Source organism: Salmo salar, chromosome 11 (genome assembly GCF_965601325.2).
Source record: "Salmo salar chromosome 11, fSalSal1, whole genome shotgun sequence".
NCBI classification, from domain to species: Eukaryota; Metazoa; Chordata; class Actinopteri; order Salmoniformes; family Salmonidae; genus Salmo; species Salmo salar.
The window spans coordinates 78,194,137-78,209,817 of NC_138301.1; positions in this window are offsets into that span (position 1 = coordinate 78,194,137).

The following is a 15,681-nucleotide window of genomic DNA, read 5'->3' on the forward strand; positions in this document are numbered from 1 at the left end:
ATCAATCTTTTGGCCTCAATCTTTCTTCCTCGCTTCACATTTTCTTTAATATCATTTATGGACCTAGTGCATTCGGAAAGTATTCAGACCCCTTCCCTTTTTCCACATTGTGTTACACATGGAATAAACAAACATACAGTCAATAATACAATAGGAAAAGTCTATATACAGTGTGTGCAAATGAGGTAGGATAAGGGAGGTAAGGCAATAAATAGGCCATAGAGGCGAAATAATTACAATATAGCAATTAAACACTGGGGTGATAGATGTGCAGAAGATGAGTGTGCAAATAGAGATACTGGGGTGCAAAGGAGGAAAATAAATAACAGTATGGGGATGAGGTAGTTTGATGGGCTATTTACAGATGGGCTATGTACAGGTGCAGTGATCTGTGAGCTGCTCTGACAACTGGTGCTTAAAGTTAGTGAGGGAGGTATGAGTCTCCAGCTTCAGTGATTTTTGCAGTTTGTTCCAGTCATTGGCAGCAGAAAACTGGAAGGAAAGGCAGCCAAATGAGGAATTGGCTTTGGGGGTGACCTGTGAAATATACCTGCTGGAGCGTGTGCTACGGGTGGGTGCTGCTATGGTGACCAGTGAGCTGAGATAAGGCGGGGCTTTACCTAGCAAAGACTTATAGATGACCTGGAGCCAGTGGGTTTGGTGACGAATATGAAGCGAGGGCCAGCCAACGAGAGTATACAGGTCGCAGTGGTGGGTAGTATATGGGGCTTTAGTGACAAAACGGATGGCACTGTGATAGACTGCATCCTATTTGCTGAGTAGAGTGTTGGAGGCTATCTTGTAAATGACATCGCCGAAGTCAATGATCGGTAGGATAGTCAGTTTTAAGAGGGTATGTTTGGCGGCATGAGTGAAGGATGCTTTGTTGCGAAATAGGAAGCCAATTCTAGATTTCATTTTGGATTGGAGATGCTTAATGTGAGTCTGGAAGGAGTGTTTACAGTCTAACCAGACACCTCGCTATTTTTAGTTGTCCACATATTCTAAGTCAGAACCGTCCAGAGTAGTGATGCTGGATGGGCGGGCAGGTGCGGCAGCGATCGGTTGAAGAGCATGTAATTCATTTTACTTGCATTTAAGAGCAGTTGGAGGCCACGGAAGGAGAGTTGTATGGCATTGAAGCTTGTCTGGAGGTTAGTTAACACGGTGTCCAAAGAAGGGCCAGAAGTATACAGAATGGTGTCGTCTACGTATAAGTGGAACAGAGAATCACCAGGAGCAAGACCGACATCATTGACGTATACAGAGAAAAGAGTCGGCTCGAGGATTGAACCCTGTGGCACCCCCATAGAGACTGCCAGAGGTCTGGACAACAGGCCCTCCGATTTGACACTGAACTCTGTCTGAGAATAGTTGGTGAACCAGGTGAGGCAGTCATTTGAGAAACCAAGATTGTTGAGTCTGCCGATAAGAATGTGGGGATTGACAGAGTCAAAAGCCTTGGCCAGGTCGATGAATACAGCTGAACAGTATTGTCTCTTAACTATGGCGGTTATGATATTGTTTAGGACCTTGAGCGTGGCTGAGGTGCACCCATGACCAGCTCGGAAATAAGATTGCATAGCGGAGAAGGTACAGTGGGATTCGAAATGGTCGTTGATCTGTTTGTTAACTTGGGTTTCGAAGACCTTAGAAAGGCAGGGTAGGATAAATATAGGTCTGTAGCAGTTTGGGTCTAGAGTGTCTCCCCCTTTGAAGAGGGGGTTGACCGCGGCAGCTTTCCAATCTTTGGGGATCTCAGACGATACGAGAGAGAGGTTGAACAGGCTAGTAATCGGGGCTGCAACAATTTTGGCGGATAATTTTAGATAGAGAGGGTCTAGATTGTCTAGCCTGGCTGATTTGTAGGGGTCCATATTTTGCAGCTCTTTCAGAACATCAGCTATCTGGATTTGGGTGAAGGAGTAATGGGGAGGCTTGTGCCAATTTTTGTGGGGGGTGCAGTGCTGTTGACCAGGGTAGGTGTAGCCAGGTGGAAATCATGGCCAGCCGTAGAAAAATGCTAATTGAAATTCTCAATTATCGTGGATTTATCGGTGGTGACAGCATTTCCTAGCCTCTGTGCAGTGGGCAGATGGAAGGAGGTGCTCTTATTCTCCATGGACTTTACAGTGTCCCAGAACGTTTTGGAGTTTGTGCTACAGGATGCAAATTTCTGCTTGAAAAAGCTAGCCTTTGCTTTCATAACTGCCTGTGTATATTGGTTCCTAACTTCCCTGAAAAGTTGCATATTGCGGGGGCTGTTCGATGCTAATGCAGCATGCCACAGGATTTTTTTTTTGCTGGTCAAGGGCAGTCAGGTCTGGAGTGAACCATGGGCTATATCTGTTCCTGGTAAAAAAAAATTGAATGGGGCGTGCTTATTTAAGATGGTGAGGAAAGCACTTTTAAAGAATAACCAGGCATCCTCTACTGACGGAATGAGATCAATATCCTTCCAGGATACCTGGGCCAGGTCGATTAGAAAGGCCTGCTTGTTGAAGTGTTTTAGGGAGCGTTTGTCAGTGATGAGGGGTGGTCGCTTGACCGCAGACCTATTGAGGATGCAGGCAATGAGGCAGTGACCGCTGAGATCCCGGTTGAAGAAAGCAGAGGTGTATTTGGAGGGCAGGTTGGTTAGGATGATATCTATGAGGGTGCCCGTGTTTACGGATGTGGGGTTGTACCAGGTAGGTTCATTGATAATTTGTGTGAGATTGAGGGCATCAAGCTTAGATTGTAGGATGGCCGGTGTTTTAAGCATTTCCCAGTTTAGGTCACCTAACAGCACGAGCTCTGAAGATAGATGGGGGGGGCAATCAATTCACATATGGTGTCCAGGGCATAGCTGGAGTCAGAAGGTGGTCTATAGCAAGCTGCAACGGTGAGAGACTTGTTTTTGGAAAGGTGGATTTTTAAAAGTAGAAGCTCAAATTGTTTGGGCACAGACCTGGATAGTAAGACAGAACTCTGCAGTAGATTGCAACTCCACCCCCTTTGGCAGTTCTATCTTTACGGAAAATGTTATGAAAATGGATGACCTTGAGAGTGAGGGTCCTCTGCTGCTCTCTCCCTCCGTCTGCTGAAACTAATGCCGTGTTCAAAACAACTGGGAACTCGGAAATCTCAGACTTCCGTGCGTTCAACACAACTGGGAACTTGGGAGAAAAATGAGATCCGACTGGGGAAAATGGTTTTGAACGGTCATCCAACTAGGAAACTCAGGCATCTTTATAGAGCTCCGACATTCCTACCTGAAGGTCACTGACGTCATGATTTGACCACATTTTTTTCGAGTTCCCATTTGTCTTAATCACCATGACCATCAGATGCAGGTACAATAAGTCGAGTAAAATAAAAAAACGAATTATTAGTAAATTATTTAAATTCATGCTCAGCTGTGCCTCGCAAATGCTGCACCAACTGATGTATATTGTTGTCAAAGCTCAAATTCTAAAATATAATATTGTCTGAGAATAACAATATTGGCAGGACAGGCATATAGTCGTTATGTGATAATGTATTAGGCCTATTACAAAAACTTTCCTGCAGAACTATTTTTATTAGGTTAATGTTACATTTTCTTAAGTCATTATTCTTTTTTTGCTTTTCGACTGCGAAGAGATCTTGATTCAGAAAAGGTTGTTGACCACTGATATAGGCCATCCTACCCGCACTGTATCTCCAAGCTGGCTAGACTGCACATGCCAAGACCAGCACTTGTCAAGACCAGAGTGGGCACAATCACCATAAAATGCAACTTTTTGTTGTTGTTGATCAGTAGAGTTGAAAATGCAATGGAAACCTACTTAATGCTATGTGTGTAAAGTATACAGGTTGCAGGCGCTAAATTAATGCATGCACGCGTTAAATTAACGTCTTCACGCGCTAAATTAATGCCAAAACGTTTCAAATAAGCGCTGCAAATGTGCTTGCAGGCAGTTCAACATGTGCTAAATAAATGGCTACAAGCGGTCCTGCAAACTCAAGTTAACGCCTACAGCTGCGAAATATACACCTACACACGCTAACTTAATATGTTCCTTAATATGCAAATTTTACTAGCCAATTTCCCTAGCTCCTCCTTTCAACCAGATTTCACAGTTTGAAGGAACTTCCTTTCAGTAATGCCAACTTAGGAATTTTGTTGCTAGATTTAGCAACTTTTCAGACTACCCTGGCAACTTCTTTTTCAAACAGCACCTAGCAACAAATTGAGCTACTTTTAAAAATGTATTTTGAACTTTTAGCAACTTTTGAAAAGTGACTCAAACACTAAAATGCACGCATTTTCCATCTAAATGACACAAAAACAATTTTCTCTGTCACACACTCAGTCACAACACATGTGCATGGCTGCAAAAGTGCATTGTGAGTGACATCAGCAGCAGGCGCTCAGCTCGTGCACAGCCAGCAGCAATTTCAGCTAATTGCATCTCATTGTTGGATGAATGCAGCAGCAGTAGTACGGGTTCGACGAGCCAAACCCAATGAATATCATTGGTCACGAATGTTTGATCTTGAACAGAACTTACAACATCAATCAACATGTCTCAATCAAAATTGAAGAGTGGGAGTCTGTACCTGAACAAATGTCAAATCATATTTTTTGCTGAGATGGCCAGTCAATTTGAGTGACATTATGGTGTATTTACATTTACATTTACATGTGATGATATGACAGAGCTAAGTGACTTGGTGTATAGTGAGAATAGGAGAGGGCCTAGAACAGAGCCCTGGGGGACACCAGTGGTGAGAGTACGTGGTGCGGAGACAGATTCTCGCCACGCCACCTGGTAGGAGCGACCTGTCAGGTAGGACGCAATCCAAGCGTGGGCCGCGCCGGAGATGCCCAACTTGGAGAGGAGGATCTGATGGTTCACAGTATCAAAGGCAGCAGATAGGTCGAGAAGGATGAGAGCAGAGGAGAGAGAGTTAGCTTTAGCAGTGCGGAGAGCCTCCGTGACACAGAGAAGAGCAGTCTCAGTTGAATGACCAGTCTTAAAACCTGACTGTTTTGGATCAAGAAGGTCATTCTGAGAGAGATAGCATGAGAGCCAGCTTAGAACGGCACGTTCAAGAGTTTTGGAGAGAAAAGAAAGAAGGGATACTGGTCTGTAGTTGTTGACATCGGAGGGATCGAGTGTAGGTTTTTTCAGAAGGGGTGCAACTCTCACTCTCTTGAAGACGGAAGGGACGTAGCCAGCGGTCAAGGATGAGTTGATGAGCGAGGTGAGGTAAGGGAGAAGGTTTCCGGAAATGGTCTGGAGAAGAGAGGAGGGGATAGGGTCAAGTGGGCAGGTTGTTGGGCGGCCGACCGTCACAAGACACGAGATTTCATCTGGAGAGAGAGGGGAGAAAGAGGTCAAAGCACAGGGTAGGGCAGTGTGAGCAGGACCAGCAGTGTCGTTTGACTTAGCAAACGAGGATCGGATGTCGTCAACCTTCTTTTCAAAATGGTTGACGAAGTCATCCGCAGAGAGGGAGGAGGGGGGGGGGGGGAGGAGGATTCAGGAGGGAGGAGAAGGTGGCAAAGAGCTTCCTAGGGTTAGAGGCAGATGCTTGGAATTTAGAGTGGTAGAAAGTGGCTTTAGCAGCAGAGACAGAAGAGGAAAATGTAGAGAGGAGGGAGTGAAAGGATGCCAGGTCCGCAGGGAGGCGAGTTTTCCTCCATTTCCGCTCGGCTGCCCGGAGCCCTGTTCTGTGAGCTCGCAGTGAGTCGTCGAGCCACGGAGCAGGAGGGGAGGACCGAGCCGGCCTGGAGGATAGGGGACAGAGAAAATCAAAGGATGCAGAAAGGGAGGAGAGGAGGGTTGAGGAGGCAGAATCAGGAGATAGGTTGGAGAAGGTTTGAGCAGAGGGAAGAGATGATAGGATGGAAGAGGAGAGAGTAGCGGGAGAGAGAGAGCGAAGGTTGGGACGGCGCAATACCATCCGAGTAGGGGAGTGAGAAGTGTTGGATGAGAGCGAGAGGGAAAAGGATACAAGGTAGTGGTCGGAGACTTGGAGGGGAGTTGCAATGAGATTAGTGGAAGAACAGCATCTAGTAAAGATGAGGTCAAGCGTATTGCCTGCCTTGTGAGTAGGGGGGAAGGTGAGAGGGTGAGGTCAAAAGAGGAGAGGAGTGGAAAGAAGGAGGCAGAGAGGAATGAGTCAAAGGTAGACGTGGGGAGGTTAAAGTCACCCAGAACTGTGAGAGGTGAGCCATCCTCACGAAAGGAACTTATCAAGGCGTCAAGCTCATTGATGAACTCTCCAAGGGAACCTGCAGGGCGATAAATGATAAGGATGTTAAGCTTGAAAGGGCTGGTAACTGTGACAGCATGGAATTCAAATGAGGAGATAAACAGATGGGTCAGGGGAGAAAGAGAGAATGTCCACTTGGGAGAGATGAGGATTCCAGTGCCACCACCCCGCTGGCCAGATGCTCTCGGGGTATGCGAGAACACGTGGGCAGACGAGGAGAGAGCAGTAGGAGTAGCAGTGTTATCTGTGGTAATCCATGTTTCCGTCAGTGCCAGGAAGTCGAGGGACTGGAGGGCAGCATAGGCTGAGATGAACTCAGCCTTGTTGGCCGCAGACCGGCAGTTCCAGAGGCTGCCGGAGACCTGGAACTCCATGTGGGTCGTGCGCGCTGGGACCTCCAGGTTAGAGTGGCAGCGGCCACGCGGTGTGAAGCGTTTGTATGGCCTGTGCAGAGGGGAGAGAACAGGGATAGACAGACACATAGTTGACAAGCTACAGAAGAGGCTACCCTAATGCAAAGGAGATTGGAGTTTTATGTTATCACGCAATGACATCACAATATCATTTAGAAACATTTAGCAACAAATCAACCTGCCTCTAGCAACTTACCCTGAAAATTAGTTGGCAACACTGCTTCCTTTTCCACTGCAAGCAGAGTTTGAACCTTTACAAGGTAATGGTTTTGTCTTTGAAATTTGTTGTTACTGAATCATAATGTTTATCATCTAGTTTACAGTGGAAGGATCTGTTTCTCATCACTGGCCATAAAATTTAATCTAGCACCTGGATCAGCAGTGCTTAGCATAAGCTAAGTCAGATATTTTGCTAGCTAATTTAGCTAACATCGGTAGCCTCGAACCCCGGCCATATTAAATCATATAGTTACCCTCAAACGTCATACTGCTAGCTGCATTGAACTGCACCATCTTGTGTTTTATTAAAAGCCCTGCTGAAAAAACATGTAAACTATAACAGCCACGGAAACACATTGGACTGTGTTAATACTATCAAGGTAAATTAACTTACATACTAGCAAGATTGTTGCTTGCATGCAGGGCCAGGCATACATAGATTAGACAACGGAGATGCTCAAAATCCTGGTAGTTCTCGATTTTTGGACTATTGTCTTTATTTTGCTTTATCATTGACTTAACCGTTTTTTCTACGTTTTTTATCCGGCCGTGTCAATACTGCCCCCTAGCCCTAACAGGTTAAACAGCGCTTGACATGCTTCTAAGTACGGTAATGGAATATTTTGAAATTCTTTGTCACGAAATGTGCCGGCGCGTCACCCTTCGGATAGGGACCTGAACACACAAACAAAATGGAGCTATTTGATTATAACTATGGATTATTTTGAACCAAAACAACATTTGTAGTTGAAGTAGAAGTCCTGGGAGTGCATTCTGACGAAGAACAGCAAAGGTAATCCAATTTTTCTACTAGTAATTCTGAGTTTACTGAGCCTCGACGTTGGCGAGTGTCTGTTTAGCTAGCCGTGATGGCCGAGCTATGTACTCAGAATATTGCAAAATGTGCTTTTGCCGAAAAGCAATTTTAAAATCTGACACCGTGATTGCATAAAGGAGTTCTGTATCTATAATTCTTAAAATAATTGTTATGTATTTTGTGAACGTTTATCACGAGTAATTTAGTAAATTCACCGGAAGTTTTGGGTGGGTATGCTAGTGGGTATGCTAGTTCTGAACATCACATGCTAATGTAAAAAGCTGGTTTTTGATATAAATATGAACTTGATTGAACAAAACATGCATGTATTGTATAACATAATGTCCTAGGAGTGTCATCTGATGAAGATCATCAAAGGTTAGTGCTGCATTTAGCTGTGTTTTTGTTTTTTTGTGACATATGCTTGCTTTGAAAATGTCTGTGATTATTTCTGGCTGGGTACTCTCCTGACATAATCTAATGTTTTGCTTTCGCTGTAAAGCCTTTTTGAAATCGGACAATGTGGTTAGATCAACTAGAGTCTTGTCTTTCAAATGGTGAAAAATGGAAATTATTGATTTTTTGAGGTATTTGTATTTTGCGCCATGCGACGCCATTGGCTGTTGGCTAGGCGTTCCGCTGGCAGAATGGTGTTCCGCTAGCGGAACGTCTAGATGCAAGAGGTTAAGGAAGACAAGCTACCTAAATGTGACTTATCGGCTAGTACCGAAGCAGGACATGTTTTTGAGTTACTGTTTTTAGCCCAAAGCATTGTATTTAAGCAAAACAACTTGAAGTAGGCAACTTCTTCAGCCTGACTGGCTTTCATTTGGCTAGTGACAACCTTGTAAAACCTTTGCTAACATCTAACGTTATATGTCAGCTTTCAAACAGAGTAGACTTTAATGTGCACGTTCACTTTCTGAATATATTCCATTGAAGCTTATTAGGGTAAAATAACTTCAGGCATATACCCAGTACTGCTTTAAAGGAATAGGGTTCCCATTCCTTCCGCTTTATTTTCACACAATTGTGTCTTGCAGAAGGGAACCATGAAGAGGCGCTTGGAGTGGGCAAGGGGGAGGCTGATAAAGCAGCAGAGAAGACCTGATTCATGAAATATCAATTAATTTTGGTGATTCTCACCTGGTTGGCAGGCATGCACAACACGACATGGTATGCAACATTAAGCCCAATCAAATATCCAATGTTATTAAAACATGTATCCCAATTTACAGTCAAGCAACGTTTGTCAGTTGTATTAATTTTATGAACTACAAACAATCTATGGTTCTTGGAGTCAGTTGAAAGTGACTACAATTAGACATTTTAAAACTGTGCCAGTAAAGATGACAAAGTAATCTGCTCTTATTGTTCTGTTTACATTTTTTCCAGACACTTCAATCTTACACTCTTGTTAATGTTTGACGTCAGGCACTTCAATCTGACACTCTTGTTAATGTTTGACGTCAGGCACTTCAATCTGACACTCTTGTTAATGTTTGACGTCAGGCACTTCAATCAAACACTCTTAATGTTTGACATCAGGCAAAACGTCTTCAGCCACCGTAGGACGGAGAGTCGCTGGTTGGCATTTGACTGCATTGTCCGTGGGTGTACCAGGAAAGGATGTTAGAAGTTAGGTCCCCATGATATCGAAGCTTCTTACCGTCTCCACTGCAGCCCAGTCGATATCGATTAAAAAAACTGGAACAATAGATTGTGCTACACTATGTACAACTCCAGTTTGAGGCAATGCAACCAAATACTAATTGAGTGTATGTAAACTTCTGACCCACTAGGAATGTGATGAAAGAAATAAAAGCTGAAATAAATAATTCTCTCTACTATTATTCTGACATTTCACATTCTTAAAATAAAGTGGTGATCCTAACTGACTTAAGACAGGTAATTTTTACTTGGATTAAATGTCAGGAATTGTGAAAAACTGAGTTTAAATGTTTTTGGCTAAGGTGTATGTAAACTTCGGACTTCAACTTTATTATGTTTGTAAAATTCTTTTTTGAAGGTATTATTGATTATGATGAGCTAAGCTAATTCCAGCTATGTGTGGAGTCATGTTTGTTAACATACAATACATTCTGGGTGTCACGTAATCGTCTGTCGGAGCAAAGATGTTATAACAAAATTAGGTGAGTATGGGTTCACTCATTTTTTGAGAACTTCCGGAAGTGAATGGTGGGATGTGAACAATCGTAGACGACACACCCCTTCAACATGCATACTCATAAACAGAACTCATCTTTGCTTCTCTTATTATCTTTGGTTTCTGTGAGAGGAAAAATGCATGGCGGCGCACAAACTACCCATCATCGGATTACTTTCAATTTCTAGAAAGTGTTTTACTCAATTATTTTGATCAATAGCGAGCTCAACCGTGACGTGATTAATTATAATAGTAATTGCTATTAGCTAATTCATATTGTAGATTATGTCAGCCAAGAGCTATAAAATTATGACCGCTTGTGTTACGTCAATCTTTCCTCAGGTAGCGCTAGGACAAATGTAGCTTTCATTTTTTCGGTTTGGATGATTTTGTTATGCTGTAGATACTTCTGTGAATGTGTGAACATTGCATCCAAAAATAAACTGCTCACATTCTGGACATCATTTTGTAAGGACTGTGTTTCTGCAAAATGTTTCTGAAAAAAAGTGTGGCCAGCTCAAATACTGATTGTTGCGTTATTCGAAATCGGCCGTTCTAAATAAGCATTCTAATCAAGCGTTCTAATCACACCGGATTGATATTACGCTACAGGGACAACTGTTGAATGATCACACCCGTGTGTTGGTACAGTGATTCCTCCTTTAACTTCTTCGGGCTAGGGGGCAGTATTCGGAAGTTTGGATGAATGAGGTGCCCAAAGTAAACTGCCTGTTACTCAGGCCCAGAAGCAGGGTACGCATATAATTGGCAGTATTGGATAGAAAACACTCTAAAGTTTCCAAAACTTTTAAAAATAATGTCTGTGAGTATAACAGAACTGACATGGCAGGCAAAAACCCAAGGACAATCCATCCAGAATTTTTTTCTCAGCTCACCTCTGATTACAATGGCTGGGAATGGGAATATAAAAGGAAGTCCTCCCAGATTGCAGTTCCTAGGGCTTCCACTAGATGTCAACAGTCTTTAGAAAGAGTTTCAGGCTTGTTTTTTGAAAAATGAGCTAGAATTTGTAAGTGGCTCCGGTGAGTGCGCGTACTTCGTTATTTATCTCTGGTAATGGTCTCCGGTATTCTCCGTCTTAAATTGTATCGTTTATTTACATAATAGGGTACCTGAGGATTGATTAGGAACGTTGTTTGACTTGTTGAGAAGAAGTTTATTGGTAACTTACGGGATTCATTTTGTATACGTTTTGAATGAGGGAAACCAGTGGATTACTGAGTCAAGCGCGCCATTGAAACATACTTTTTGGGGATATAAAAAAGGACTTTATCGAACAAAGGGACTATTTGTTATGTAGCTGGGACCCTTGTGATAGCAACCAGATGAAGATCTTCAAAGGTAAGTGATTTATTTTATCGCTGTTTCTGACTTTCGTGACGCATCTCCTTGGTTGGGAAATGTATGTAATGCTTTTGTGTGTGGTGTGCTGTCCTCAGATAATCGCATGGTGTGCTTTTGCCGTAAATCCTTTTTGAAATCTGGCAACGCGGATGGATTAACAAGAAGTTAAGCTTTTAACCTGTTAGGGCTAGGGGGCAGTATTGACACGGCCGGATAAAAAACGTACCCGATTTAATCTGGTTACTACTCCTGCCCAGTAACGAGAATATGCATATAATTATTGGCTTTGGATAGAAAATACCCTAAAGTTTCTAAAACTGTTTGAATGGTGTCTGAGAGTATAACAGAACTCAAATGGCAGGCCAAAACCTGAGAAGATTCCATGCAGGAAGTGGCCTGTCTGACAAGTTGTGTTTCATCTTGGCTCTTTTTATTGAAGACTGAGGATCTTTGCTCTAACGTGACACTTCCTACGGCTCCCATAGGCTCTCAGAGCCCGGGAAAAAGCTGAACGATATCGAGGCAGCCTCTGGCTGAAACACATTATCGCTTTTGGCAAGTGGCCGATCAGAGTACTATGGGCTTAGGCGCGTGCCCGAGTCGACCCCATGCTTTATTTTCTTTCGTCTGTTTACCTAAACGCAGATTCCCGGTCGGAATATTATCGCTTTTTTATGAGAAAAATGGCATAAAAATTCATTTTAAACAGCGGTTGACATGCTTCGAAGTACGGTAATGGAATATTTCGAATTTTTTTTGTCACGAATTGCGCCATGCTCGTCACCCTTATTTATCCTTTCGGATAGTGTCTTGAACGCACGAACAAAACGCCGCTGTTTGGATATAACTATGGATTATTTTGAACCAAACCAACATTTGTTATTGAAGTAGAAGTCCTGGGAGTGCATTCTGACGAAGACAGCAAAGGTAATAACATTTTTCTTATAGTAAATCTGACTTTGGTGAGTGCTAAACTTGCTGGGTGTCTAAATAGCTAGCCCTGTGATGCCGGGCTATCTACTGAGAATATTGCAAAATGTGCTTTCACCGAAAAGCTATTTTAAAATCGGACATATCGAGTGCATAGAGGAGTTCTGTATCTATAATTCTTAAAATAATTGTTATGCTTTTTGTGAACGTTTATCGTGAGTAAATTTGTAAATTCACCGGCAGTGTTCGGTCGGAATGCTAGTCACATGCTAGTCACATGACACTTGTATTTTCATGAATGTTTAATATTACGATTTCTGTCATTTGAATTTGGCGCTCTGCAATTTCACCGGATGTTGTTGAGGTGGGACGCTAGCGTCCCAATGATCCGTAAGAAGTTAAAAGTTCCGTCACACTGCGGCACAACCTGGGTGCTGCTGCAGCATTCTGTGGCACGACATTTAAATCTCAGCCATTTCGTCTGTTACTGCACGTTATTACTAGTTTGACCATCAGAGGGCATCTTTGAGAAGAATTTGATAGTATTCCGTATTGGCATTATCAGAGAATTTAAAACCGTTTTTGTCATAACATAGTGCATGGGATTAATATGACACATTTTATGATGTTTCCATTCAGAGAAAAATGGTCAGTTCGTAAATTCAGACCGTTTCGCTCTCGGAGCGCACACTAGACGTTCGTCCCGAGGATGTAGGGTTAATTTGAGCGTTCTGGCCTTAAAACGGTAGTCTAGCACCCAAGCTAACGTTGGCAAGCTACTTCCAGACACAAATGAGACCACTCTGACCATTTTACTCACCTAGCAGAGCTGGTAAGGCTGTCGTTTTGAAATAATCGCGAAAAAACAGGCCATATTTCAAAGGGTCTGAATATGTATCTAAATAAGGTATCTTTTTTTTATACATTTGCAAACATTTCTAAAAATCTGTTTTTGCTATGTCATTATGGGTTACTGTGTGTAGATTGCTGAGGACATTTTTGTATTTAACCTGTTGGGGCTAGGGGGCAGTATTTTCACGGCTGGATAAAAAACGTTCCCGATTTAATCTGGTTACTAATCCTACCCAGTAACTAGAATATGCATATACTTATTATATATGGATAGAAAACACCCTAAAGTTTCTAAAACTGTTTGAATGGTGTCTGTGAGTATAACAGAACTCAAATGGCAGGTCAAAACCTGAGAGATTCCTTTACAGGAAGTGGCCTGTCTGACCATTTCTGGAACTTCTTTGCCATCTCTATCTTTTACAAAGGATCTCTGCTCTAACGTGACACTTCCTACGTCGTCCATGGGCGCTCAGAGCCCGGGAAAAAACAGAATGTCGTCATCCCAGCCCCAGGCTGAAACACATTATCGCCTTTCTCAAGTGGCCGATCAAGGGACTGTGGGCTTAGGCGCGTGACCTGGCCGCCCCCGTCTTTGTGATTTTTTTCCTCTGTTTGCCGAAAAGGAGATTCCCGGTCGGAATATTATCGCTTTTCTACGAGAAAAATGGCATAAAAATTGATTTTAAACAGCGGTTGACATGCTTCGAAGTACGGTAAAGGAATATTTAGAATTTTTTTGTCACGAAATGCATGACCGTTATTTACCTTTTCGGATAGTTTCTGGAACGCACGGACAAAACGACGCTATTCGGATATAACGATGGATTATTTGGGACCAAACCAACATTTGTTATTGAAGTAGAAGTCCTGGGAGTGCATTCTGACGAAGAACAGGAAAGGTAAGACCATTTTTCTTATAGTAAATCTGATTATGGTGAATGCTAAACTTGCTGGGTGTCTAAATAGCTAGCCCTGTGATGCCGGGCTATGTACTTAGAATATTGCAAAATGTGCTTCATCCGAAAAGCTATTTTAAAATCGGACATATCGAGTGCATAGAGGAGTTCTGTATCTATAATTCTTAAAATAATTGTTATGCTTTTTGTGAACGTTTATCGTGAGTAATTTAGTAAATTGTTAGCGAATTCCCCGGAAGTTTGCGGGGTGTATGCTAGTTCTGAACGTCACATGCTAATGTAAAAAGCTGTTTTTTGATATAAATATGAACTTGATTGAACAAAACATGCATGTATTGTATAACATAATGTTCTAGGGTTGTCATCTGATGAAGATCATCAAAGGTTAGTTTAGCTGTCTTCTGGGTTTTTGTGACATTATATGCTAGCTTGAAAAATGGGTGTCTGATTATTTCTGGCTGGGTAGTCTGCTGACATAATCTAATGTTTTGCTTTCGTTGTAAAGCCTTTTTGAAATCGGACAGTGTGGTTAGATTAACGAGAGTCTTGTCTTTAAATAGCTGTAAAATAGTCATATTTTTGAGAAATTGAAGTAATAGCATTTCAAACGTTTTGAAAATCGTGCCACAGGATTCAACTGGCTGTTACGTAGGTGGGACGAATTCGTCCCACCTAGCCCAGAGAGGTTAATCCATTCAAGAATAAGGCTGTAATGTAACAAAATGTGGAAAAAGTCAAGGGGTTGAATACTTTCCGAAGGCACTGTATATAGGCATACGAATTTATAGGGGCAGGCCGAGCTGATGACCTCATTTCAAGATGGCCTCCACCACGAACTGATGGGATGGGTCAGGATGGACTAATATGGGAGCAGTGGTGAAGTGGTGCTTGAGGTCCAGGAACGCCCTGTCAGCAGCTGGGGACCACGTTAACGGAACCTAAGGAGAAGTGAGTGCAGAAAGGGGGGAAACCAGGGTGCTGTAGCCCCGGGTAAAGTGGTGATAAAAATGTACAAATCCCAGGAAGTGTTTCACAAACAGCTGGTTCTCCAGGGAGTGCTGGAGGACCTGTCGGACGTGGAGCATGCGGTCTTGGGCTGAGCAGGAGAAAATGAGGATGTCATCGAGGTATACAAACACAAACCCGTTCCACATGTTGTGGAAAACATCATTAACCAGGGCCTGGAACACAGCTGGAGTGTTGGTCAGACCAATGGGCATAACCAGATATTTGTAGTGTCCGCTGACTGTGTTGAAGGCTGTCTTCCATTCGTCCCATTCCCGTATCCGCACCAGATGATAGGCATTCCACAGGTCCAACTTAGAGAAAATTGTTTCCCCCTGGAGTGGCTCGAAGGCCGAGCCGATGAGTGGTAGCGGGTAGCGGTTCTTAAAACCTCTTACATCTAGACGTTCCGCTAGCGGAACACCTGCTCCAATATCCAATGATAGGCGTGGCGCAAATTACAAAATTCCTCAAAAATCCAAAAACGTCCATTTTTCAAACATATGACTATTTTACACCATTTTAAAGACAAAACTCTCCTTCATCTAATCACACTGTCCGATTTCAAAAAGGCTTTACAGCGAAAGCAAAACATTAGATTATGTCAGCAGAGTACCCAGCCAGAAATAATCAGACACCCATTTTTCAAGCTAGCATATAATGTCACAAAAACCAAAACCACAGCTAAATGCAGCACTAACCTTTGATGATCTTCATTAGATGACACTCCTAGGACATTATGTTATACAA